Genomic DNA, 25439 nt, shown 5'->3' with positions numbered 1-25439 from the left:
CTTCCAGTTTTCTTTCCAAAGTACTCAAACAAAGCGGAATACATATTCCACACATTAGATGTCCACAGGCAATTCGTTTTTATTTAGATAGGACCAAACAAATAAGGAAAACAGATCAATTGTTTGTATCCTTTTCGGATAATAAATTGGGCAAAGCCGTCACAAAGGTCACTATTGCCAAATGGATCAGGGACTGTATTAGTCAAGCTTATTCCTTTTCTAATAAAGAGCTTACGACCCCTGTCAAGGCTCACTCTACAAGAGCTATGGCTACTTCAATAGCATTCCATTCTAAGCTTGCCATTAGTGACATTTGTGCTGCGGCTACGTGGTCTTCCCCGCACACTTTCATTTCCCACTACAAATTGGATGTGGTATCTCGGGGGCGAGCTTCATTTGGTTTCACAGTGCTCAGGAGTGTTTTCCAGTGAGCCACCCAGGAATTAGGTGCTAGGGACGCTGTCCCATCAGTACAGAATGTAGGCGAGATAGGATCACATAACATCTTTTAGTTATGTACTTACCATAAATTTAGATGTTTGGGATCCATCTCGCCTACATTCCTAATACCCACCCTCCTTCCCCCTGCCTTGGAGATCAGAAGAGATCGGACGGTCCGAATTCTATTGTTTCATCTTGAAACATCTGGCAATGTTATATAAACAAGTTATGTATGTGTGCATGAATGCGGACAAACAAGATCTGGGGGATTAGTGGTGGTGCATCCTGGGATAGAGAATAGCTCAGCCAATAAGAGGCTTCGCTCTATAGCATAGCGTGCAGAGTCGGAGCCGAGGGATCGGCTCCGAGCCCATCAGTACAGAATGTAGGCGAGATAGATCCCAAACATCTAAAGTTATGGTAAGTACATAACTAAAAGTTAGTACACTTTTTATACCCACTGTATGAACTATATTTGAAAGTTACACAGTGTGACAAAAATGCATTTTTGTTGAAATAAGAGCTGTTGTACCTCCAGTATTATCCACGAGGGCAATGCTGGAAATACCACTCACTGACTTTTCAGACAGTTTTTCTTCAACTTTGATAAAAAAAAGTTCCCTACTGAGCTGGGAAGATGTTGCACTTGCTACTTTCAGACTTCCCAGAGCTGTTTACAAATATTTTAATTTGTTTATATTAAGTGGATCCACACAACATATATTTAAGCTTTATTTTTTTCCTTGTCAGATTTGTTTTCTGATATAGCAGAGACTGCATTTTCTGAACAAGGTGGTGTAGCTTGTTCAGCTGCTTAAATGTCACACAAAAATGTTTAGATACTAGTTTTAAGAGTATTGCTTCTTGTTTTGTTAAATTGTGTGAACTAGATCCTGCTTTTTTTCAGAAAAGAGAAATGCAGATTTCTTTGTCTTTGAACAAATTCTTACAACAAAGAGCTGTAACAACCAGGGGGATGAAGGATAGGTTAATGCATTTAAGACCCATTTTAGATGTTTCTAGTGTTTGGTTATATCTTGGATACTGATGGTACTTTTAGAAGTAGTTGAACAGTGTAGTTTTCTTTTATTTGAAACATTATTCTCATTTTCCCCATTTTCTCTACTTTTCTGGGACTTGCCACTTACTTCTGGCTCTTGTTTGACTTAATTCTTTTAGGATTTAAAATATATCAGAGCAAGGTAAAATTAAGAAAAAAACCCCTTTTTCAACACAATTGTAAAGTCTGTGAAAATGTCCCTGAAGTGACAGAGGACTTTATGCATGTGCACAAGGACAGTTCAAGATTGAAAGCTAGTTGCTTCAAAATTCTTGAACCACTTCTATTTCAGAAATACTGCAGAAACATTTGGTAAAGGTTAAATAGTTTTTATTTTAATGAAGCCAAAATATCTTGAGACTCGAGTATCTTCCACCTCTTGATTATGGCTTTGCAGTGAAGCGCTTTTACAAGTAATGACACTGTATAGATTCATCTTGTCGAATTTAAATCCATGCTCATCTTTTCAGCAGCTAAAATATAAACAAGACATGTATTTTCCTGATAAAATATTGCCATACCAATGCAGTGAGTCCTTCTGATCAGTATATCTGTTTTCTCAGTTGCTTTTCCTGGTGAGGGTTACACTTGTTACAGACTAAGCAGAGTATACCAGATGTTCCCCATTTTCAGTAGCAGTCTGCATCTCATCCTTTTGGATCTTGATACATTGTCTGGTAGTCTGAGACATATAAAACTTTGTAAAACTACAAAACTGCCAACAGGCAAACAACCAGTAAACTTGAAAAAATAAAATAAAAAACTATCACAGCCACGAGTAAAACCGGACACTGTTTAATATACCAAAACGACTATTCACCTTTACATTCAATAGGCTTCATCAGAGTTGTTTTAAGCAACAACTTGCTGCACTTAAAAAACATTCAATGCAACCAATCAAATCATTCTCCTAATTTCCATTCTAATGACTTCCCTGCCCAATAATAATAATACTTATATGACATAACACCAATTCTCTTCCCAGTGCAAATAAAATTCAAGTTACAATATTTAAAAAATGTTGCCAAAATTAGCATCATGCCCTTAAACTCAATGCTTGTATTTTCGTACCTTAAATTTGACTAGCTCTCCTTTTTAAAATCGGTACCAGAAAGATGCTGTCATTTAGTCCTGGAGGCACAGTGGCATTCAACCTCATTTGCCATTTTGTCTTTTTTGCCTCCACTTCTAAATTGGTGTCACCTCCCCTTTCATTCCAATTATAAAAAAGATGGGTCTTCTAAAATTCATACATTTAGTACTATGAATGTAAAGGGCATTGTGCAGGTCCCTGTTTTTAATCGACCTAAGGTGCTCACCTATCCTGTCTCTCAGCCTATGTGTCATCTTCCCAACATAAAATGCTGGACAAGGCATACATGTGGCCAGATAGACCACTATTTGTGAATTACAATTGCATCTCCCTGGACATTTGATGGAGAACCTATAATGACTGACTGGCATATAAGGTTCGTCGTTAATAAATTTGCAGTACCTACAAGCACCACATTTACTCATGACAGATTTGTATCTGTTTGTACCTCTTTTTGGAGGTCCCTCAATAATATTCTTAATGTTCTTTCCCCGACTAAACACTATTTGTGGTTTTTGACCTATCTTTTCTTTTGTTCCCTGTTCAATGCAGATATTCCAGGATTTGTTTATTGTAGTACATATAGTGGGTGTTTGACAATTGTATCTCAATACCGTAACGTCACCACTTCTGTCACTAACTGTAGTCTGTATTTGACCTCCGGTCATTCTTAAAATTGGTATGAAAAAAGTCTCTCTCTTGATCGTTATCTCATGTTTAATTTTTACTATAAGTTTTAAAGGGTATTCTCTTTCAATGAATAATCCTATCAAATTGTAAAATTCTTTTTCAAAAACAATATCATCACTTACTAAATGGGATAATCTCACCATCTGACCCTTTATGATACTTTTTCTTTGATGGAGCAGGTGACAACATATAAAACTTTCACAATGCTCTTAGCCTGTCCTAGGGCCCCTTCCGTGTTAGCCTTGCTTTGTGCACCTGTCCTATTATCCACCCACAACCCATCCTAATTAGGTACCTATACCACCCTGACTTACTCCTGTCAGCCCAGTTGGAGCAGTGTTCATATACTCTGCGACCCTCTTGGTTTACAGGGCTGCTCAGTGTGTCATGGAGACAGAGCCCTGAGCTACCTTCTAAATAACAGTTTTCTGCTTTTTGTGTTTGTATTTTCAAACTTTTGGCCACTTTCCAAAGTTTGTAACTCCATAGGTGACTGTGTGGCTTAGCTTGACCATTAAAATTAGAATTTTATCCCATGACTTCTTGTGTCTGCCACTACAATTCACTACAGCTGCAGTAGTGATGCCACTAAAGTCATGCTCTGATAATTTTGTTCTGGTGATGTTCCTTTTAAAACATATTTTTTTTTTATTTGACATTTGTTAACTGGTTTAGTCCGACTGGGCAAAAGCCCTTTTTCAGCGGAGGCCCAAGGAGAAATGCTCCAAACATATGCAAAATACATGATAAATTGAAATAAAGTTTATAATAACAAAAAAGTAAACAATTACAAACATGTATTGTAGTAAAGTGTATCATAATCAAGTAAACAATTAAACAAGTAGCATAGAAGAAATTAACACTGATTACAGTCAAGGTTGTCAGAGATCAGAAAACAAAAACCCATATGTCTCTAGTAATAACTGATAGGTATGAGTGAGCTCAGGAATGAATATAAGGCGGGAACCCTATTATATGCCATTTCATGATAATTTGAAAGTATTAAGGGGGAACTAAATGCAGTACCAAAAGGTTCAGTGGTATAGACAAATACTATGTCCAGTTTCTTCCGGTGGAAGCATGGTTAATATCTTACACACTTGATGATGATTGCATTGACATTGAGGGAGATAGGGACACTAAGAAATAGATATGGCATGAAAAAAATCTATATTCATCAACAGTAGGAGCAATGCAGTCAGACATTAGGCAATTTTGTATCTAAAACTGTCATAGGAAAAATAAACTTTAAAAATGATCAATACACTGTAGGTTCAGGTTAAGGCACTTTAATCTTGCAGCAAGGAGACAAAAACGTGCTAATACAGAGTTTGTCTAACTAGAATCAGGAAGTGCAGATATTTTTATACATTTTCTAATAAGACATTGCCTACCAAGCTGACGTAACAGATCACAAGTTTTAACATCATCATTACATAGCAGCTGTTTGTCCATGATTTTCTGCTTGCACTATCAATTTTATGAAAAACTTCCTAAGAAAAACAACGTGGCCTTGGTGACCACACAGGTTAGATACAGCTTCCCCCTATGTTATGTTACCATTCAAGGTACTATAGCTAATTCGAGCACAAAACAAGTACAGATTCTTCAAGCAGTCTTTTGTTTCATGTATCTCTTCTTTAACGCAGCTGTGCATGTTCTCATAATATGAACAGAGCTGATTGTTCATATTCAATCATATTATAGAAAACAGTATTGTTATATTCATACACTATTCATACGTTTTCCTGACCTAGCAGATAATCACCTACGTCTCGGTACATTTCCAAAAGGCATAAACATGAATTTTGCTGTGCTAGCAAATACTAGGTCAGGGTGCATCTTGCAGTTTCAGAAAGCATACTGTGGTTTGAAAAATCATCTTATAATTTCATACAGAATTAAGCTTGTACATAAAATAGAATGAAAATGTGTTAACCCTTTTAGCTTCTAATGAGCATTAGACATATATAAAAATGAATATTTTTCTGACAAAAACTTTCCTAGGTTGTTAACACTTGTCCCTTTACCCGTAGACCTTTTTACTAGATCTTTTTTGCCACTTTGTAGAAGAGTTGCCTGGGGGAATTGTCCGCAAGCTACTGTTTCATTTTTTATTGTTTTTTGTGGTATTTTTCAGTTTTGGGTGTTTCTTTTGTTGTTTCTTCTTCATATTATTTATCTGATTTTCTACATAGGTCAGATAATTGCCTTCTTTTTATATTGTGGACTGTTTCATTTCCTTCACTTTCCACTTCCTAGGCATTGAAGTATTTTCATTGCCTCTTATCAGTGTTGAGATTGTGGTGTTGCTTTGCAGGTATTATCCCTGTGTGGTTATATTTAATGTTGTTAATCCTAGCTTTTGGACTTCTTGCTGTTTGACTTTTGGTAGTGATTGATTTTTGAAAGAACAGCAGATCTTTTAGGAAATTTAAGTATAGTCTTAAAATTCCTCCACAGGGCTATCCGGAGATTTACTATAGTTTTGAAGTTATGTCATTGTGATCAAATGACAGCATCAACCTAATGAAAGAATATTGCGAAGAAGTAGAGAGTATTCCATTTTCTTATGACATTTACAGCAGACTAACAAAATATGATATTTCTGGGGTGTTTTAACTGTGTCTATTAAATTGGGAAAGTGGGTTAAAAAAAAGAAAAAAAAATGATTATTTTTAAAAGAAAAGATAAAAAGAGAATGGCAGTTACAGACATTAAAGCATGAAACATTTAGTGTGGGAGTTGCTTTTCTTGTATGAGCTTAATAAGGGATTTTTATATGTATCCTTTTATTGGCAAAAAAGTTTTGATCTTAAATGTTCTTGCTCTCTTTGTTTTGTAGTATAGGTTACTAAGTGGTGGTGTGGTGCTTTCTTCATGGGCAAGACTTGAGAGGTGCCAATGCAGATTTGTATGGGAAACAAATTAGCAGTAATGTATTATATACACGTATATTGTCTGCAGGAAGTTATCATTATTTTAAGTTTTGGGGTATTAATAAGTTGTTCAGAAGATGGGAAGGTTTGATATACTGGCTAAGGTCTTTACCTCACAAGTGCAAAGTACAGAGATCCTTATCTGTGTTCTAACAACCCCCCCCCCCCCGCAAATTCTTATATACCTCCTGGGACCCAAATGGTTAGGGGTACGTGACTGGGATTGTAAGGGCCCTAGTGGTTGTTAGGTTCATAAGCTATTATGAGGCAATTTTGTTTTGGGGGGGGGGTGGACATCATCTAGGTAGATACTGAGGACATCTGTGCTTTCACCAACATCCAGGCAGTTAATAGCTTTTTTGCATTAGGGACTTAACTCGTTCCCTGGGGGGTAATTTTCACACCTGTACTGCCAGTCCCCCGTCCCCCCCACACCAAACATTCATGCATTTGCATTCGTTTACATGCAGGACAGGAAGTTAATGTCATTGATTGTCTTATGTAGCTACAGTGCACATCCTGCCCACACTGACTCTCGCTTTCCTTTTCCAACCAAGTGACTTCCTTTCCTAGGCACAGGAGGAACCCCCTTCCTCCTCCTAGGATAGATGCAACCAATTTTCCCTGCTAGCATCTTCAGCCAACACTGTCTGCTAATGAAACTCTGGCCACCTGAACAGTTGTCAGAGTGAGAGAAAGCCCTGCCTCCTGACTGGCTCATGTTTTGATATGGAAACTGGCCCTTGTACATTTTTAAGAGAGAGATCCAGACTATATTTCTGCATTTGGTGATAAATGTATATGTATACCAGCAATTCCTGTTATTTTTTTTCTGTAAGACATTTTTATTACATTGTGTTCTATATCAAGTATATGCACGGGTCACTCTACAAAATCTCTTCATAAGATAATATGTTTAAAAAGTACAGTACCGAGAGTAAACAGTATGTGGCCATGCTGTTTGTTCATTCCTGTGGTTTACCTGCTAAAGCCTACTAAACAAGACTCCCTATTTTCATTAACAGTGTGAGTTTTGTCGTTGGACACACCCTTTGGTTTATGTACCCTTTATTGTGGATCATTTTAGTTATAGCAAGGAAGTCGATCACACGAAGATGGTTACAAAGCACTCTCCCTCTCAGTACATGATAAAGAAATATATTTAATAAAACAGAGACTTGTTAATAAGCTCAAATTTTAAATACTGGCCTCAAATTGCAAAACTACTAGGAAGATTTATTGATGAATAATGCAGAGTTTTCTCACTTTAGGTTAATCTCTCTTTTATCATTAAGTTTTGTTGTGTGATGTAATCAAAATGTCTTGTGTAAAAAAAAATGTATACACTGTAAATATTGTACACATTTAATGTTAAATATGAGAAAAACGATTTTGTATGTGAAAAATGTTTTGGTTGAAAATTAATTTAAAGAGAAACGATACCACCACCAAAGTTTACACAATGGTATAGATTTATAGTAATATGCTATAGTATTACATTTGTTTAGAAATTTTAGTCAATCAAGACATTAAAAAAGTGAATTTTGGGGTGAGTTAAATGATTTACTCACAGCAGCATGACATGTATGGAAGCTGTTAAAAGTAAAACACAGGTACCTCAGTGTTGAGTTCAGTAATAGCTCTTCCAGCTGATGGAACCCACATTTTTTTTTGCAGTGTTTACCTTTAATTTTTGTGGAACAATTTCATCAAATTGTGATGTAGTTGTGAATTACTTTTTTAAAGTGAGTGCTGCTAATGACAATGTGATCTAGAGGTTAGGATAAAAATTGTTTTATAAAATAGTACTGCAGTAAAAGCTTCATTACTACATTGCAAGATAAACTGATTTTTTTTTTTGTTTTTTTATTCCGTCCCTCTGAGTCATTCTTTGTCCTCTGTCGAGTCAACCAAATATCTTACTAACCTCCCCAGATGGTCTCTGTTTAGGGTTGGGACGGAACATTAGGGGTTACTGGTGGACTGGCCGGCTGTTTCTTGGTGAATATCTTTTTTCTTTATGACCTATCCATTATCTGCCTTCTCCCCTACGTTGGCTGACTTCATCTGAGGGATACTCCCCTCATTGGACTGCACCCCCCTCAAGGAGTGTCATTGGGAATACCTGCCATCAGAGTATGAGCCCTTCCATCCCTTCCTGCCAGCTCCTCAATCACCTGAGATGCTAATCAAACCCTGTCGCCTTGGCCATAGTTAGGTCTATATCCCTCTGCTACATGGCACTGGCAATGTACACTGATTTTTGATCATTAAATTTATAATTCTTTGCCTGAGCAGTGAACAGGTTTTAGTAAGTTAATAGTTATTAAAAATAAGATTTTTTTACCAAGACTGAAGTACATTTAATACCTTTAGTGAATATGTAATATGTCAGCCTTAAACTTGGATTGGATTGCATTTATGTAGGTTTATGTATAACATCAGCCATGTAATAAGCTGCTGATATCAGAACATAAGTGCATAAACCTGTTGTATGTTTTAGAAAAATGTCAAAAAAGGATGGTTCTGCAAGTGAATTGATTATTAGTACGTGACAGGTAATCTGTTTAACTTCTGTCATTTCTAGCGGCAGAAAGAGAGGAAGCGGCAAGAAAAACTACAGAAGGAGCAAGAAAATATGAATGAAATGGTGGGTATATTGGGAATTTATTTGGTTTTGTTTTTTTCTTTGCATTTATTACCCAGCATAGAACACAAATCCATGAGGACCTTTTTCATACTACGCCTGAGAACACTGTCTGGTAACATAAATTGCACAAAATCACAGATAAGGCAAATGGAAACCGAGAGGCTCAAACTCTGTACTATAGGAAGCAGCTTGTAAACGGCTCATAGCCTTAATCCTCTGCACTGACAGTCATAAGACCTAGATTAGCCATTCGTTTCTGAGGAAGGAAGCAGCCATCTTGGAATGTCATAATTACATCTTTTATATTGTGGTTGTGCGTGTGGCAGTGTTTATAAATATATTGCATGCATGTGATGATCATCTTACTTCATTGTTGCAGTAATCACGCTTTTGATTTTTTTACCCTGTAGAAACCCAAGGCCATTTTGAATACCTGAGACTTTTTCCCCTTCCTCCAGGTCCGACATATGCACTCTTGTTGATGTCAAGTTGTTGCGGTATAAAGAACATCGTCCAGCACCATTTCTTCATTTCTTTCTTGACAGAATCTGAAGCATCAATGTTTTTCAGTACACTGTTCTGTCTGAACTCATAAGTCTTCATAAACTTAAGTAACCTGTTAGGAAAAACATTTTTATAGTGTAAATTGAATTTTTTGTGATGTAGGCAAACTTACACCTGTATAAAAGTAACAAGTTCACATGTACAAACATTATACATCACATGTATTCATTACAATATAATCAATTGAACATGACAGACGTTCAGTTCCTACCTTCTCTTAAACCTCATTCTTCCTCCAAAGCATTTTTCTGCGTGGATTGTTCTCATAATTTCCATTTTTTCTATGCAGTTTACTCTTACCCTTTTCTAAAGATCACACTTCCAGTTCTTGTATCTGTGTTACAATATTCGCTATTTCACACATGATTAGTTTATACTCTGATCTCCATTGTCTAATAAATGTTTTTTGGCAGCTCAAAAATCATTTCCTTAGTTACACTCATTTACTTGTCCAGTATTTCTGACAGAGGGAATTTTTTTAAAGTCTACCAGCTCATTACATTCCAAAAACATATGCTCCCAACTACCTGTTTCTTCCCTATCACACCTCCAAACATTTGCCATCTACCTGAGGAAAATTTATTTGGACTCTGCTTGGGGTATAAAAATAATCTATGCAAACACTTCCAAGCAAAAATCCTAAATCTTCTAGACTTTATTGCATATATGGGAGCCATACATATGTTCTCCCATTGCTTCTTTATGAGTGGCTTATCTAATCTCTATTCCCAGCCTGTTCTACCCATCTCTGATTCCTATACTTATTGTGCAATATTTTATATGCCCTACTAATTCTCACAACATTCACTGTTCTAGACTTAACTAAAAACTATACCACAACAGGTCTTTCACTTAGGGTTCCTCTATCCCTTTCTGATTTGACTATACTCTGTTATCATTCCTGGTAGGGAAGGCAGTCTCTAGCATGCAGTACAAAAGTGTTCTTGGCCTCTTTCCATTCTGTTACATTTCACCCTCTAATTATTTGTTCCCAATATCTTTGAACCTTTGCCAGTTTCTTCCAGTAATTTGCAGCTCCCACTTGCCTATTCTGTGTACCCCTGATTGCAGTCATCCCTTTTGTCAGCATTTTCTGTCTCCATTCCCAAGTTTGTTTAGTTCTTAGAATACTTTCTGCTACTTGAATATAATAATCTGTTTGACTGTTCTATTTGAGGATCTGCAACTGAAATCCCACTCTCTCCTAATTTCTTGAATTTCCCCTTGCTTCGTCATCATCCCTTTCCACTTTAAATTGTAGCTTTCTGTTTGTGTTCTGTGTAAGAGCATCAACTCTGTAGCTTTAAAATATCCCTTCAAACCAGGTAATCCTAAACTAACTTGTTCTATTTGAAGGATCAACTTAACCCACTTGACTCTTGCCCTGTTCCCCTAACAGATAAATTCCTTCAACTGTTTGTTTTTTTTTTTTTTAAGTACTATTCACAACTTCTCCTCTGGCTGATAAAAATATACCTGACCTATGTATAAAATTAAAGGGACTAAAAACATTTTTACTGCATGTATCTTGCTATCCATATCCATAAGCAAGAGCTTTCAGTTTATCAGTTTTTGTATTATGTTTTCTTTTGTTTAGTCTTTTTGCACATATCTTTAGCTGCCTTAGCAGAATCCTATTTTAACCCTACTCCTAAATACTTCATGTTATACTGTCCCTTAAATATGAGTATTGCTGAACCAGTTCATGTTTGGGTACATAGTTTATAGCTGTAGCCTTTGTTTTATCTTCGTTTATTTTATATCCAGAAAAAACTTGGAATTGTCTCATAATGTTCTACAACCATAGGGTATTCTTTTCTGGTTTTGTCTGGTCTGCAAATAAAGCCAGCTTTTCTTAATTACCATACCAGTTACATCCTTGAATTTCCGAGTTCTTTTTTTTTTTCTTGGTGAGGTGCTTTTGTGGTTTTTCCAGCTGTTGGAAGTGTCTTGTGAGGTACATCCCAAATGGGGCATTGTACTCTATGATGGGTCTGATGTGTGACGAGTAGAGGGGCACTATAACCTCTTTATTTCTAGATGCAAACCCCTTAGTAATTAGATAAGCCACATAGAAGGATTTCCTAACTACTTTGGCAATATGATTGTCAAAGGAGAGATTACTGTCTACCTGGGTCCCCAGATCTCTTATTACCTCTTCTGTATTAAGGGGCTGCCGCCTATGTGGTAATTTGTGGTGTTTTGTTTTTCCCTAACGAGGTGACTATGCACTTTTTGGCATTTAGCTTGAGGCCCATGACTATGACACCAGGTGTGTGTCTCAGTAAGGCATTTTTGAAGGATGCCCGTGTCAGCCAGAGAGTCAATTATGGCTCTGTTTGCAGTCAACAGTGAACTTGGTTAGCCATAGTCCTCCTGTGTTTGCCTGTACTTCTGAGGAATGTATGCCGAACAGTAGGGGTCCCAGAACTGAGCCTTGCGGGACACCACTTGTGACTGGTTTAGAGTCTGACCTGGAGCCCGCTATTCTTACCGTGTGAGTTCTGTCTGTAAGCCAGTTGGCAACCCATCTTGTGATGTAGGGGTTTATGTTCAGGCTGGTGAGTTTTTCTATAATACCCGAGTGAGGAATGGTGTTGAATGCCTTGGCGAGATCAAGGTAGGCTGTGTGAACCACCTTTCCCTCATCTATGGCCTTGCTGACTGTCTTGAAGAAGTCAGCCAGGTTTAGTAGGCATGATCTGTCCTTAACAAAGCCGAACTGGGTCGGGTCAAGTGTTTGGAGGTTCCCAATGTCTTTGTTAATGAGTTCCATGATGATGCGCTCCATAGCCTTGCAGACCAGGCTAGTCAGGCTTATGGGACGATAGTTACCAGGGTCAGTTATGGCCCCTCCTTTGTTGAACGGAATAACCATTGCTGTGTGCCATTCTATGGACACGTAGCCTGTGGAGAGGCTGAGGTTGAACAGCATGTTTAGGTGGGGGGTTAGTTCTTGCAAGACACAGCCTGGGACACCATCTGGCCCCATTGATGCTGTGTTTTTGGCTTTTGAAAGGGCTGTTTTCACCTGTGCGTCTGTGATTTCCGGGACACTACACTTTTCCGGTATTGTTGTGGGCCCTTTTGAAGGTGAGAGGGAGGTGAAGTTTGCACTGAATCTATCTGCCAGGATGTTGGCAATATCAGTAGGTTCAGTATATTTTGTGCTATTTTGCACTAGCTCAGAGCATATCTGCGAGTTGCCACTTAGATTCTTGACATAGCTAAAGAAGGCTTTGTGGTTATAATTCGAATCCTTCGCCATTTTTCTTTCGAAGTTGGCCTTGGATGATTTTATGAGGGACCATAGTTTCTTACTGATCAGGGATGTCTTTCCTTCTTGGGATTTGCTTTTTTTCTGAACTAGTTTCCTCCTTTTGTTTTATAACCTGTTTATAGCAGGGGTCCACCAGACTGGTTTCCTTCTCTTAGGGGAGTGAGTCTTGGTTTTGCTAGGGATGGGGCATGATCCATGCATCCTTGTAGGTGCTCATAGAGTGCAGTTGTAAAGGATTCTGCATCTTGGGCAGTGTTATCCTTTGGCGTGGGGGCTGTGAAACTTACCACCTCTGCCTTAAGTAAGGTGAAGTTTTCTTTAGAAAAGTTTTTCACTGTGGTTTTCTTGGTTGGGGGTGGTGGTCGGGTGTGGACATCCAGGGTGATTGGTTTATGGTCTGATCTAACCAGTGACTGGTTGACCTCTGGTATGAAACACCTGTCGCCCATGTTGGTGATGACCGGGTCTAATATGTTGTGGCCTCTGGTAGGGGAGTTTACCAGCTGATCCAGGGCATTTGAGTTGATAAATTCCAGGACGCTCTGAGCCTGGGAGTTTGTACTCCAGTAGTTTTCCCAGGTAATGGTAGGGTAATTGAAATCACCCAATATCAGGGTGTTCGGTAGGACCTTCATGTTTTTTAGTGTCTCCAGAAAGGCGGAATGGTGGTCCTGGGTTATGGAGCGTGATCTGTAGCAGGCCAAAATTTGCATTGCAGATTTGCCCGATGTTAGCTGCACATGGATGATCTCGGAGGTATCATACTGTGCCACTAACCTGGAGGTGTGGGTATCCTTGATGAATATGGATACACCCACGCCTTTTGTGTTTCGGTCAGTGTTCTGCGGCTGAAATGTGTGGTATGAGTTATAGCCCAGTAGTGCTGGAGTGCTCTCTGGAGCCTTGAACCAGGTTTCAGTTACTGCACAGATGTCGACGTTCTCTATACTTAGGAGTGCTTTGAGCGCACGCATTTTGAGATTTAAACTCCCGGCGTTGAGTAGCATAACCCTCATTTTTTTACTTGTGCTATTTACGGAGATGGGTTTGAATTTTGAGCCTTGCCTAAAAAAGGCACTATGGGGGCAGCAAGAGCCTTGGCTGGTATTCGAAAGCCAAGGGGTGACAGGTGCAAGCCATCTCTTGCGAAGCAATGAGGCTTGTCGAGCATGTCATCCCAGGCCGACAGACACTGGATCCCCTTTGAATGACACCAGAAGCTTAGCCAATTGTTGAAATTGATAATTTTTTTTCTTTATACTGAGGTATCATTCTTGGTGAGGGCAGGATGCTGCTTAGGGTCAGGGTCATACCCACCTGGGCTACATGATCAGAGAGCTCTTCCATGTCTGTCTTCATGTAGTCCAGGGAGGTACGTCTCAGGTCATTCACACCAACATGAACAATGACAGAGTCATATTTGCACTTGTTCTGGAGTGACCTGAGTGCTTGTGTTATGTGGTGGATTCTGGCTCCTGACAGGCAGCTAACAGTAACCTTCTCCTTGTCCAGCCTAGTGAGTGGGACGTCAGTGTGCCTGACTATTGAGTCCCCTATTACTAGTGTGTTAGGTATGTTATTTCACCTTAAGGGCTGTGATTGTGTGGTACATTGATTTTGTGTTTTATGTGTTGTCTGGTTTGTGACGGGAGGTGCAGGTTTTGTGGGTGTCTGCTTTGGAGCTCTCTTATGCTTTTGCAGGTTTTTATTTAGAGCCTCCAAGTATGATTTTGTGTATGTGTGTATTTTTTGCCAGTGCTGGTTTAGTAGGTCTTTGTGAGGCTAGAGGTGTGGTGCAAGTGTTAACCTTCTTCTCATAACTGTCAGTTCCAGTCTTGGGTGGAGAGACCTTAGCCTCCAGTTTGGCTGTATAATTGCACCTCTCGCATATGTTAGTGTTTTGTGGTAGGAGGAGGGGGCTGTCTGTGTACATGAGGCAGTTGTAACATTGCCTCAGGATACACAGATTCACCAGCTGGACTGGAGAGTATACCTGAAGCTGCCCTTTGGTCATGCCTGAATAGTAGGGTGAGCTGCTTAGTCACTTGGTTGGTGAGGGGTGGATAAAGAGCCTTGCCCAGCTGGGCAGTCAAGTGTCGGGGTATATTAGTGCTTGTTATTAGGTCTGAGCAAGTGCTGGACTGTAGGAAGCTTTTTGAGTGCTTAAGTTGAGAGTTAGACTAGTTTCAAGTGAAAAACTGAAGAGGAGACTTAGTGGAGCCGGGAATAATTTAACCCTAGCTAACCGGTGCTGCCCGGTGCACAAAACCGTGCAAACGCGGATGTTCATCGTGTTTCACTGCTGTAGTCATTACACTTGGGTTATCCTGCCATCAGGCGGTCCTGCAGTCGGCCAGAGTTCTAAAGTCTGGTCCGGCGTCGGTTGCTGTCGCTTCTTCCCTGACGTCAGTGCGCCAGGGGTATACAAGATGCAGCCGATGCCATTTTCTTCAGTCTTTCTTGCCGCGCGGTGCCCGAAGCAAAAGCAGTTTGCAAGTGCCGGTCGGCCGACTACTGAGATTACTGAGATTTCAAATTCAATTTCAGATCCGAAGTCTTTAATAAAGCTAAGTACCCCATTGGGGAAACTTTTTCTTGCCTCAGACCGATGTCAGTAAAAGTTAATAATGGTATTTCTTGTGGGAAGCAAATACCTCATAAGGATTTTCATTCTTAATGTATTCCATGCCTACACCCAGATCACAACATCACTAGTTGTCGGTTTTGTGCTAGATTTAACAATTTAAAATAATTTAAATGTCGGTTTGATTTTGCTCGCCCTTATTTTGGCCGAAGGTTTAATTATACCATGCCATCGGAGCAACTGACCGGAATTCACAAAAAACGCAAAGATAAGGATAAGGACAGGCAATCGAAGCCCAAAATGGACGACGAAGCCTCTTCTAGGCCAATCGCTGGTTCTCAGTGAGGCACTTTCGCAGCCCCTGACACCCGCTACCTCAGAGCCACAGGCCGCGACCGACTCCCACGTGGAGTTGCCTAGGCCTCTGGATACTCAAGGTGTTGGGTCTACGGAGACTAACCCTTCAGATGGGTCCGGAGCTGCTGAGCAGGCTTCGGCTTCTGAGGGTGTTTCAGACCTTCACAGCTTACCATTGCATCTACAGCCAAGGCTAAAGCAACATTAAAGACAAAGAAGCAAGTACAGCATTCACCTGGACAGGCCTCCATGCCTAAAAAGAAGATGCTCAAAATGGCCGAAGACTTAATTACTCTGATCAGGGGTACCCATCCCCCTACTGATAAAAGGCCTAGGCAGGATACAGACTATGATTCCTCTGACCAGATTTCTATATGTTCTGACTCCTCTTCAGACCAGGAATATTCTTTACTCCCCTATGAGGACTCTGATGCTGAAATAATCTATCCCTTCAGCCTCTCCTCCAGAGGATTATTCTTTTGGGGAAACTTTACACACCATGAAGGGAGCATTTCCACTGGGAGGGCCGGGATTACTCAGAGTCCAAGAAAAGGCTCAGAGATTTTCTTTTATTGCCTCAGCACAGGCCCCTTGCTATTCCGCCAGTGTTGGATATTGTGGACGATGTGTTCTCTGAATCCAGATTAAATCCAGATTCATTACCCCCTGCTCCAGTCAAGCCAGACAGGTACTACAGAGTCACTGACTCACACAAATTTCTTTATAGAATCCCTGCTGCTGACCCAGAAACTATTTCCCAGGGTCCCAAAGGGGTAAAGGCCTCCACAGCTAAAAATCCAGTTCCCTCGGACAGGGATTCCAGAGCATTAGACAGATGGGGGAAGAAAGTTTACACCTCAGCAACATTAGCAGTGAGAACTTTAAACTTCCAATTTCACATGCTTAAATATCAACAATATTTACTGTCTCAGTTAAAACAGAAAATGAGTACAAGTGCAGAACAACCTGATTTTAAGGAAATGCAGGATTTATTGCATGCAGCTGAACAAGTAGGTAAACATACTTTGCAATGTGGTTTTGATTCATTAGAAGCTTCTTGTAGAGCAGCAGTTACAGGATCTGTGATTGGAAGGCATGTTTGGTTAAAGGAACAAACCTTACCAGATCATGTTAAGGTGAAATTATTAGATGCTCCTTTACAGCAAGATATTTTATTTGGTGTTAAAGCAGAGGAGGTATTAAAGAAAATGGAGGATAAGGCAAAATCTTTGCAAACAGTAAAGGATTTCTTACAGGTACAGCCACCAAGATTTAGCAGAAATTGGCCTACTAAAAATTGGTCCTTTCCAGTGTCAGACAGGCCACAAAGAGGCAGATACCGATGCCCAAGAGGCAGATCTCAACCCCATGGATCTTACAGACCACGACAGTGGGGTGCTTCAACACCAAAAGGAGGTTGAGGACAAGTCTCAACCTTACAGGAAACCATCTCAATGACTTTCCCCTTCCAATGCCAAACTCTACTCTGTTGGCAGCTCCCTTAGGGGGGAAACTAGCACTTTTTTCACAAAACTGGCAAACAATCACCCAGGACAAATGGGGGCTGAATATTGTGTCTCAAGGTTACAGGTTCCACTTTCACACTTTACCAAGGCTAAAAGGAATGTCAGACCTGCCACAAAATCATTGGGCAAAGGCACAAAAACAAATTACAGCCGTCATGGACATGAGAACTATTCAAAAAGTACCAAAGCAGGAACAAGGTTTTTACTCAAGACTCTTCCTGGTCCCCAGAAAGGACAAAGCCTAGAGACCCAGTCTAGACCTTTCCACTCTAAATACTTACCTGGATGTGCCGAAATTCAAAATGTTGACACTACACCAGCTCCTTCCCATGTTGGGCAAGAAAGCTTGGCTTGTTACTTGGACCTCAGAGGCATACCTGCATGTCCCTATCAGACAAAATTGCAGAAGATACCTCAGATTCATAGCTGGTTCAATACACTACCAGTTCTCTGCACTGCCCTTTGGCTTATCTACTGCGCCCAGGGTCTTCACAAAGTGCCTGGCACCAGTAATTGCATTTTGCAGACAAAAAGGGATTCAAATTTATCCATACCTGGACGACTGCCTGATTCAAGCAGAGAGCAAGGACATTCTTCTAAAGCATCTGGCATTTGTAAAAAAGTTATTAAGTTGCCTAGGGTACACGGTAAATGAAAAGAAGTCAAAACTAGTGCCCTCAAAAGAGATAATATTCCTGGGTGCCAGCTTAAATGCAACGGCCCAGATGGCTTATCTCATGCCAGACAAACAAGGACAGCTGACTCAGTATTTTCAATTGATGGCAACAAAGTCCCATCTCCCTGCAAGAAAAATTCTGCAGGCCTTGGGATTCATGGCATCCTGCATACTTCTAATTCCATATGCCAGACTGCATATGAGGAAATTACAATGGTACCTAAAAAGTGTTTGGAATCAACACTCTCACAGATTGGAAACGGTAATACCACTAATTCCCTGCTTGCAACAGGAGTTTCGATGGTGGGCACAGGCATGTCACCTCAACAAGGGTCAGCCTTTCACACTACCCACAGCCAGGCAGACTTTAACAACAGATGTTTCGGATTATGCCTGGGGAGCACACATGGCAGGAAAATGTATTCAGGGCAAATGGACCACAGACCAAATGCATCTACACATCAATCAAAAAGAGATGTTGGCTGTACAAAATGCCCTAACAGCTTTCAAGGGCCTTCTGCATCCAGGGCAATTATTATTAAAGACAGACAACACCACAGTAATGTAGTACATAAACAAGCAGGGGGACACTCATTCCTACCCCCTATGCAGACAAGCCATGACCTTGTGGAACACAGCTGTAACTTATCAAGTTCATCTGCAAGCACAATTCCTGCCAGGAAAGAAAAATACTCTGGCAGACAACCTAAGCAAAAACATCATGGATCCTCACGAGTGGAAATTAAATCCACAAGTTTTTAGCATGATAATGCAAAAATGGGGGTGCCCGGACATAGATCTCTTTGCCTCTCCACTGAACTGCCCACTACAAAAATTCTGCACAAGGACTTATCACACACAAGCATGGAAAGTGGATGCTCTTTCATTCAGCTAGAAAAGCCTACACGTTTATGCCTTCCCTCCTCTGCCTCTCCTTTCAAAGGTTCTCCTAAAAGCCTGACAAGAAAAAACACAGATTCAGATTGCTCCAGAGTGGCCACTCCAACATTGCTACCCAGTCTTAAAGAACTTAGCTCAAGGCCCACCTTGGATTTTGCCTCAAATTCCACACCTTCTGACTCAATAAAACAATCAGATCCTACACAGTCAGCTTATCCCTGGCTGCATGGCAGATTCATTAGCCAAACAGGCAACACCTTTCTCAAAAGCTGTTACGGATGTCATTTTGGAGGCCAGAAGGCCTAGCACCAAGAAATCTAATTCAGAAAAGTGGAAGAGATTCTGTGCCTGGAACCAGGCTCAAAGCCTTGACCCTCTTGTCCCTAACACCTCAGATACTACAATACTTAACTGAGATGCTGGACAAAGGACTATCCTTCTCATCCATTAAGATCCACGCCTCTGTCATCTCGGCTCATTACAACACAGATCCACCTATTTTCTCTCATCCATTGCTAAAGCAGTACCTCAGAGGGGCAGAAAACATAAGACCGCCCCGGAGAGCACCAACACCTACTTAGGATCTCAATTTTGTCTTGGAAAACCTCACTTTACCTCCTTTTGAGCCAGCCAGTGCAGCAGAAATAAAATGTATATCATGGAAAACTGCCCTGCTACTGGCAATAACCTCATCACGAAGAGTCTCAGAACTACAGGCACTAATGGCAGTGGAGCCCTTCATCATTTTTCACCAAGACAGGGTTTCCTTAAGAACAGACCCTTCATTTATGCCTAAGGTGGTATCCAGTGTGGCTCTCAACCAAACTGTTCACTTGCCAACATTTTATCCAAACCCCCAGAATAAAGGGGTGAGAATTCTACATTCCTTGGACATACACAGACAAGTACGCTTCTACTTGGACAAAATAAAAGCTTTCAGGAAAACTGAGCAATTGTTTGTATCCTATGCTGCAAGATCACAGGCAAAGGCTATTTCAAAGCAGACCATTTCAAAGTGGATAGGACACTGTATCCGGTTCTGCTACACACAGCATGGGAAGCCTGTACTATCTAACATTAGACCACATTCCACCAGGGCAACTGCAACTTCTACTGCCCATCTTAGAGGAGTACCTACCCAAGGACATTTTGGAAGCTGCAACTTGGAGTTCAGTGCACACCTTTACCAAGCATTACCACTTGCCTCTTTACTCCAGATCCAGAGCTGGCTTTGCCACTACAGTGCTGCAGGGCCTCATAGCCACACCAAATCCTCTCTAGAACCAGCCACCCTGACTCAGCTTTGGGATTCTTCCCAAGTGTAATGACTGCAGCAAACACGATGAACATAGTACAGTTTTGTACCTACCATAAATGTAGATGTTAGAGTGTCTTCACTGCTGCAGTCCTGGTTACCCACCCACCTTCCCCTCTTTCTTAGCTGGGTCTTATCTATGTCTTTCTACACTATACTTTTTATGTGGTGTATTTGCTGGCTACTAAAGGTTATGTATTTACCTTGTGTATCTTTTGTAAGCAATATGTATTGCCTGTCCTTTTGGGGGCACCTGACATCTGGGGCAAGAAAAACTGAAGAAAATGGCGTCGGCTGCATCTTATATACCCCCGGCGCACTGACGTCAGGGAAGAAGCGACAGCAACTGACGCCGGACCAAGACTTTGGAACTCTGGCCGACTGCGGGACCGCCTGATGGCAGGATAACCCAAGTGTAATGACTGCAGCAGTGAAGACACTCTAACATCTACATTTATGGTAGGTACAAAACTGTACTTTTTTAAACTACTAAGACCCAGCTTCTCACAGAGGAATCCTCCGACTTTGTTTTTTGCCTCCAGTCCTCCTGTATCTTCATAAATAATCTTATTATTTTATCAGGAAATGCAAATGTTTCCATTGCTCTACTCATAAAATCCCAGTTTGCTGTATCAGATGCTTTCTCTGCATCAGGACCCACCAACAACAGAAGTATTTTCTTACATTCTGCTTCCTTCTGGATCATCATTGTTCTATTAATGTTGCCAAATGTTTGCCACCCTTCCACAAAACCACTATCTATCTATCAATTTTGGCAACACCTTTGCCATTCTTTTAGCCATTATAGATATAAACCCTGTATAATCATGGCTTAAAATTGAAATGGGTCCTATATGAAGATGGATCTGATGGGTCTTTCTAGTCCTTTGGTATTGCAGACATCACAACTTTTATCCAGGATGTTGGTGCTTCCCCTCCTTTGAAAATACTGTTAAAACCTTCCAAATAATTTATCACTTTCTTCCCTCCTGGATTCCAAACTTCCACCGGAATACCATGTATTCCTGGAGACTTTCCTGCAGCTTGGTTATACATTGCCATTTTTATTTAATCTCTTCCTGTCTTATCTGTTAATTGAGGCATATCTACCTCTAACCTTGGCATATTTAAGTCTTCCATAAATATTTCCATTTGTGCTTTTTTTTGATTTCCCGGTTTCTCTGCTTTGTACAGGTTTTCATAAAATTTTTGAAATATCTGTAATACCACAACAGGATCTTTTGTTATTTATTTATTTATTTATTTTGTTGTTGTTGTTGTTGTTGTTGTTGTTACAAGCTCCATAAGTTTAGCTGCAGTCTCTTCTACTTTCTGTTGCCTAAGTCATTATGCTAAAAGTTGTTTTGCTCTGGAGTTATCAAAAAATAAGTTTTCTTATCAGCAGTCTTTTCTAAATTTGTTCATATTATCCAGGTACTCCTTTATTTTCCCTTAATTGCTCTACAGTTGTGCCACTTTTTGTTCTGAGGTTCACTTTATTCTGTAATACTTTTTGTCAGCTTCCTGTAAATAATTTGTGTTACTTCCTAACCATATCTTATTTTATTTCTACCCTATTTTTAAACTCCACTTTAATTTTATCCTACTCACTAGCTGTAATTTTTGGAGTATTTTCTATCTTCCCTAACTCCTGAATAATTTCTACTACCCATTCCATAAATCCCTCTCTTTTTAACATGTCAGTGGGGAAGCAGCAGTGTCTCATCTTTACTTGGTTATCCTGCATTTTTATCTTAATTATTGGTGCATGATCTGAAATAGTTTTTGGATGCATCAGAATTCTCAGTTTAATGCATGTGTTACTGTGAAAAACAATTTCTGTCTAGTCTAGCCCATATAGTGTACTTTGGGGAATAATATGCAAATTCTCTCAGAGCTCCTGCTACTTAATTCATGTCTTCCATACCAAATATTTTCATCAATTTCTTCAGAAATCTACCCTTTTTGTTGTATATTCTCTTCTAGGCCATTCAGATACACCCTCATTGTTACAAATCAAATTCCAATCTCCACTTATTAAAACCTTTGCTCGCTGAAAGCTGATTATTTCTCTCAAAATGTTATTGGGCGCCATAATAGTTTTAGGTGGAATATAAATACATGCCAGTGAATACCCCTCCCTTTCCAGTAGCCCCTTACTACCACAAATCTGCCATTATTATATTTTTTCCCTATTGTGTTACTATTGGAGCTCTTCTAACAATTAATACAAATGCTACTCTTTTCCTTTGTCCTTGATATTATGATGAATATTCATCCTGTCTTTATCAAATTCACATGCTCAGTTCATTCAAAATGTGTCTCTTGTAGCATTGCTATTTGCACTCTGCATTTCTTAATATAATTATTCTTTCATTTTTTTTTGTCTGTCTGTGAGACCATTCCCATTCGAAGATAAAATGTAAAGTGTCACCATTATGATATGAAGTCAAGATTCACATCATATGGCAACTTTAACTATTTCCAGTTTTTGTGATGTATGCAGCCACTGATGTTTGACAGGTTGATCCTTTATATATTTTTTACTTCTCTCCATTTGAACTTGTGTGACAGTTTTTATATTTTAATGAAACTCTCAAAAAAAACTTAACCTGTTAACTTTTTAAATTGGAACCTGTGTACCGAGAGACAGCCTTACAAGACTATCTGCAAATATATAGAGCAGAGTATATTTTTCTGTATTATTCTGTATTATAGAGCTAAATTGTTGCTTAGATATCTGTTGTCTTACTGTTCTGCAAATATACAGAGATCAGTATATATTTTTCTGGTTTTATAATTTGCACTGTGATTCCTCACATCTCTGTTGAAACTGTCTTCTCCACCCTCTCTCCCTGTTCTTGGTTGTAGTTTAAATTTGGTGGATTTTGCAGTGCCCACCCCACTGTAGATTTGATTTAGGACACTCCCCCAGTCCCGTCTCTTTACCGCATTCTACCTAATAAATCCTTTCTGCACTTTCTTTTAGTCCTTTTAATTTAATTACATTTTTTTCAAACTGTGTGTGGACTAATATTGCTACATACTCAAGTGTGCCAGCTTGCACTGCATGTGAATTGCTTTTACTACTGTTTTTGCTACTTTTCTGGAAAAAAAAAATTGTAAGCCTTTTTCCTACCTTTCCTGTAATTAGTGTTCCAGATACAGATTTGCTGTATCCAGGACTGTTTGTAAGCTTCTGAGCCCCCCAAGCCTTTCTGTGTTGGAGGGAAGCCTTCTAGCGTATCAGTGGGAGTGGTAAGCATTAGGTAACCTGTCTACCACATAGGGAGTGGTTCTGGCCCAGAATTTGTAGTTATTGGCCATTTGGGTGGTCTTCCATCTCTTTCAACTTTCTAATTTGAAGGCCTGCATTTGCACTTGTTTCTGTCCTGTAACTCCTGGGCCCATCTCATTTGCTCACTCAAAAAAAAAAAAAAAATGTATCTGCTTTTACTGTTTTTGCGTTTCTTCCTACTTTATTTTGCTTTTGCGTCATCTTAAAAGTACTCAGTTGTATTTATTACTGCTTGGTGTAACTCACTCTAAGCCTTTTAGTTTAAGCACTTGGGCTTCAGACCAGTTGTTTTACATTAAGAAGGTTTGTGGTCTGCACTGTAGTGGCAGAACAGGTAGCTTACATCCTTCTAAGTTGGGAACTGCTGACTGAGGGGTCAGTGTCTGTTATTCTAAAAGTGTATTAATTCTGGTTTAAGCACTTGGGCTTCAGGCCAGTTATTTTACATTAAGAGGGTTCGTGGTCTGCACTCTTGTGGGAGGAGAGGCTGGACTCTGCCCTTCTGAGCTGGGAATTTCTGGTTAAAGGCTTATAGTGCCTGCATATTTGAACTGCTTCTTACTGAAATTGGTACACCTTGTTTGCTGTAACATAGACTAGATCCAGGCCTGCTGAATCTAGCTTTGTTTGTATGCTTGTTATTTCCCTGAAACGTGGCTTTTCAGCGCTTCTATGGATCCCTAGTAATATCTGCATTGTTTACTGTACTTATTTCCTTGTTTCACCTGAAAGAAAGATGTGATAGTGTTCAATCTCGCCGTTTGTTCTTACACATGGGTTCGGAGCCGATCCTCGGCTCCGTGCCGGCCTCTTGCAAGCTCTGCATCGAGAAGAAGCTCGAGACAATCTAATACCCACAATCCCCCTCTGCCTTTACCTCAGATCTAGTTTGCCGCTGCTGCATACGCATCGTTGGGAGCTAGCTCGAGAGTTTCTAAGCTAAGATATAACTTTTTTTTGTTGTATTTTATCAAGAAATATATTCTAGTTGATATTATCTGTATTAACAAGTGTGATTGTGTTGTGGTTCCGTAATTCCTTGGTACCGTTAACCTTTTTTTTCGGTATTTTTGTATCGGGGCCTACTCCCTTCACATCTACCATATTAGACAATTTAACCGGATTTGACATTAACCTGATTGTGACTTTTACTCGGATTGACTGTGTTTTTCTGTAGTTATATATTGTTATACTATGTCGGAGAAAGCAAAGTCTGGATGTTCTTCGTTCCCCATTGCTGCAGTCCTTACTATTGGGTATAGTCCGCATCCAGTCGGCCCGAATACCAGAGTATAAGGCTGACGCCGGTCAGGGCGCATTAGACTGACGTCAGTACGTCAGGGTACTAATGCGCATGACCGACGTCATATCCTCAGTCTTTTTTGCCGCATGGTCCGATGCAGAAGCAATTTTGCGAGTGCAGGTTGGCGTTCTGAAATATTTCCGAATCCGGAGTTTCAGACCGAAACAGAGTTGGCTAAGTACCCCGTTGGGGAACATTTTGGTTTTTTCTTGCCTCAGTATTTAACCGGATGTCAGAAAAAGTGAATAACTGTATTTCTTGTGGGAAACAGATACCTCATAGGGATTACCATACCTTGTGTATACCTTGTTTAGGGCCTGAGCACGACGTTGTTGGTTGCCGCTCTTGTGCTAGGTTTAACAAACGCACTATTAAGAGGAGGTTAGACTGTGCCAGGTTAGTGTTTGGGAAGCGTTGCAATTATAAAATGCCGTCGGATGCTCCGGCGCTTCGCAAGAAGCGCAAGGACAAAACAGCGAAGCCTAGGGTTGATGAACCGCAGTCCCGGACGCCGGTTCTTTAGAAGGCTCAGTGGAGCCAGAGGTTTTGCCAGGAGTTTCCATGGAGTCTCAGGCAGAAACTTTACTGTTACAGGATGTGCCTTCTCAGGAGGTAGGCCAGGCTGAGGGGCTTCTCAGGTAACTGTTCTTCCCTCTCTTCCCAAGGTAGTTAGAGCCTCTCCTTCTGTTGCCAAAACTTCTTTGAGAGGTAGGCCTAGTTCAGCTTCAGTGGGGCTTCTCCTAGCATTTCGGGTTCTGTACCT

General features: G+C 40.2%; 1 protein-coding gene and 1 long non-coding RNA gene across 2 annotated transcripts in view; both read left to right on the top strand.

Moving 5' to 3' along the window:
• Positions 1-25439, top strand: part of LOC122789742 (MORC family CW-type zinc finger protein 4-like) — an 844690-nt gene that overhangs the window by 265876 nt on the left and 553375 nt on the right. The gene's annotated exons all lie outside the window — the stretch shown is intronic.
• Positions 1-25439, top strand: part of LOC122789743 — a 152957-nt gene that overhangs the window by 13402 nt on the left and 114116 nt on the right. Inside the window, exon 2 of the long non-coding RNA XR_006362871.1 lies at positions 8811-8873. This is a non-coding gene — a long non-coding RNA (uncharacterized LOC122789743). The remainder of the gene's footprint in view (positions 1-8810; positions 8874-25439) is intronic.

Source organism: Protopterus annectens, chromosome 15.part0 (assembly GCF_019279795.1).
Source record: "Protopterus annectens isolate FY-2018-M chromosome 15.part0, PAN1.0, whole genome shotgun sequence".
NCBI classification, from domain to species: Eukaryota; Metazoa; Chordata; order Ceratodontiformes; family Protopteridae; genus Protopterus; species Protopterus annectens.
Note: the sequence above shows the minus strand (reverse complement) of the source record. Positions and strands in the feature narration are given on the sequence as shown.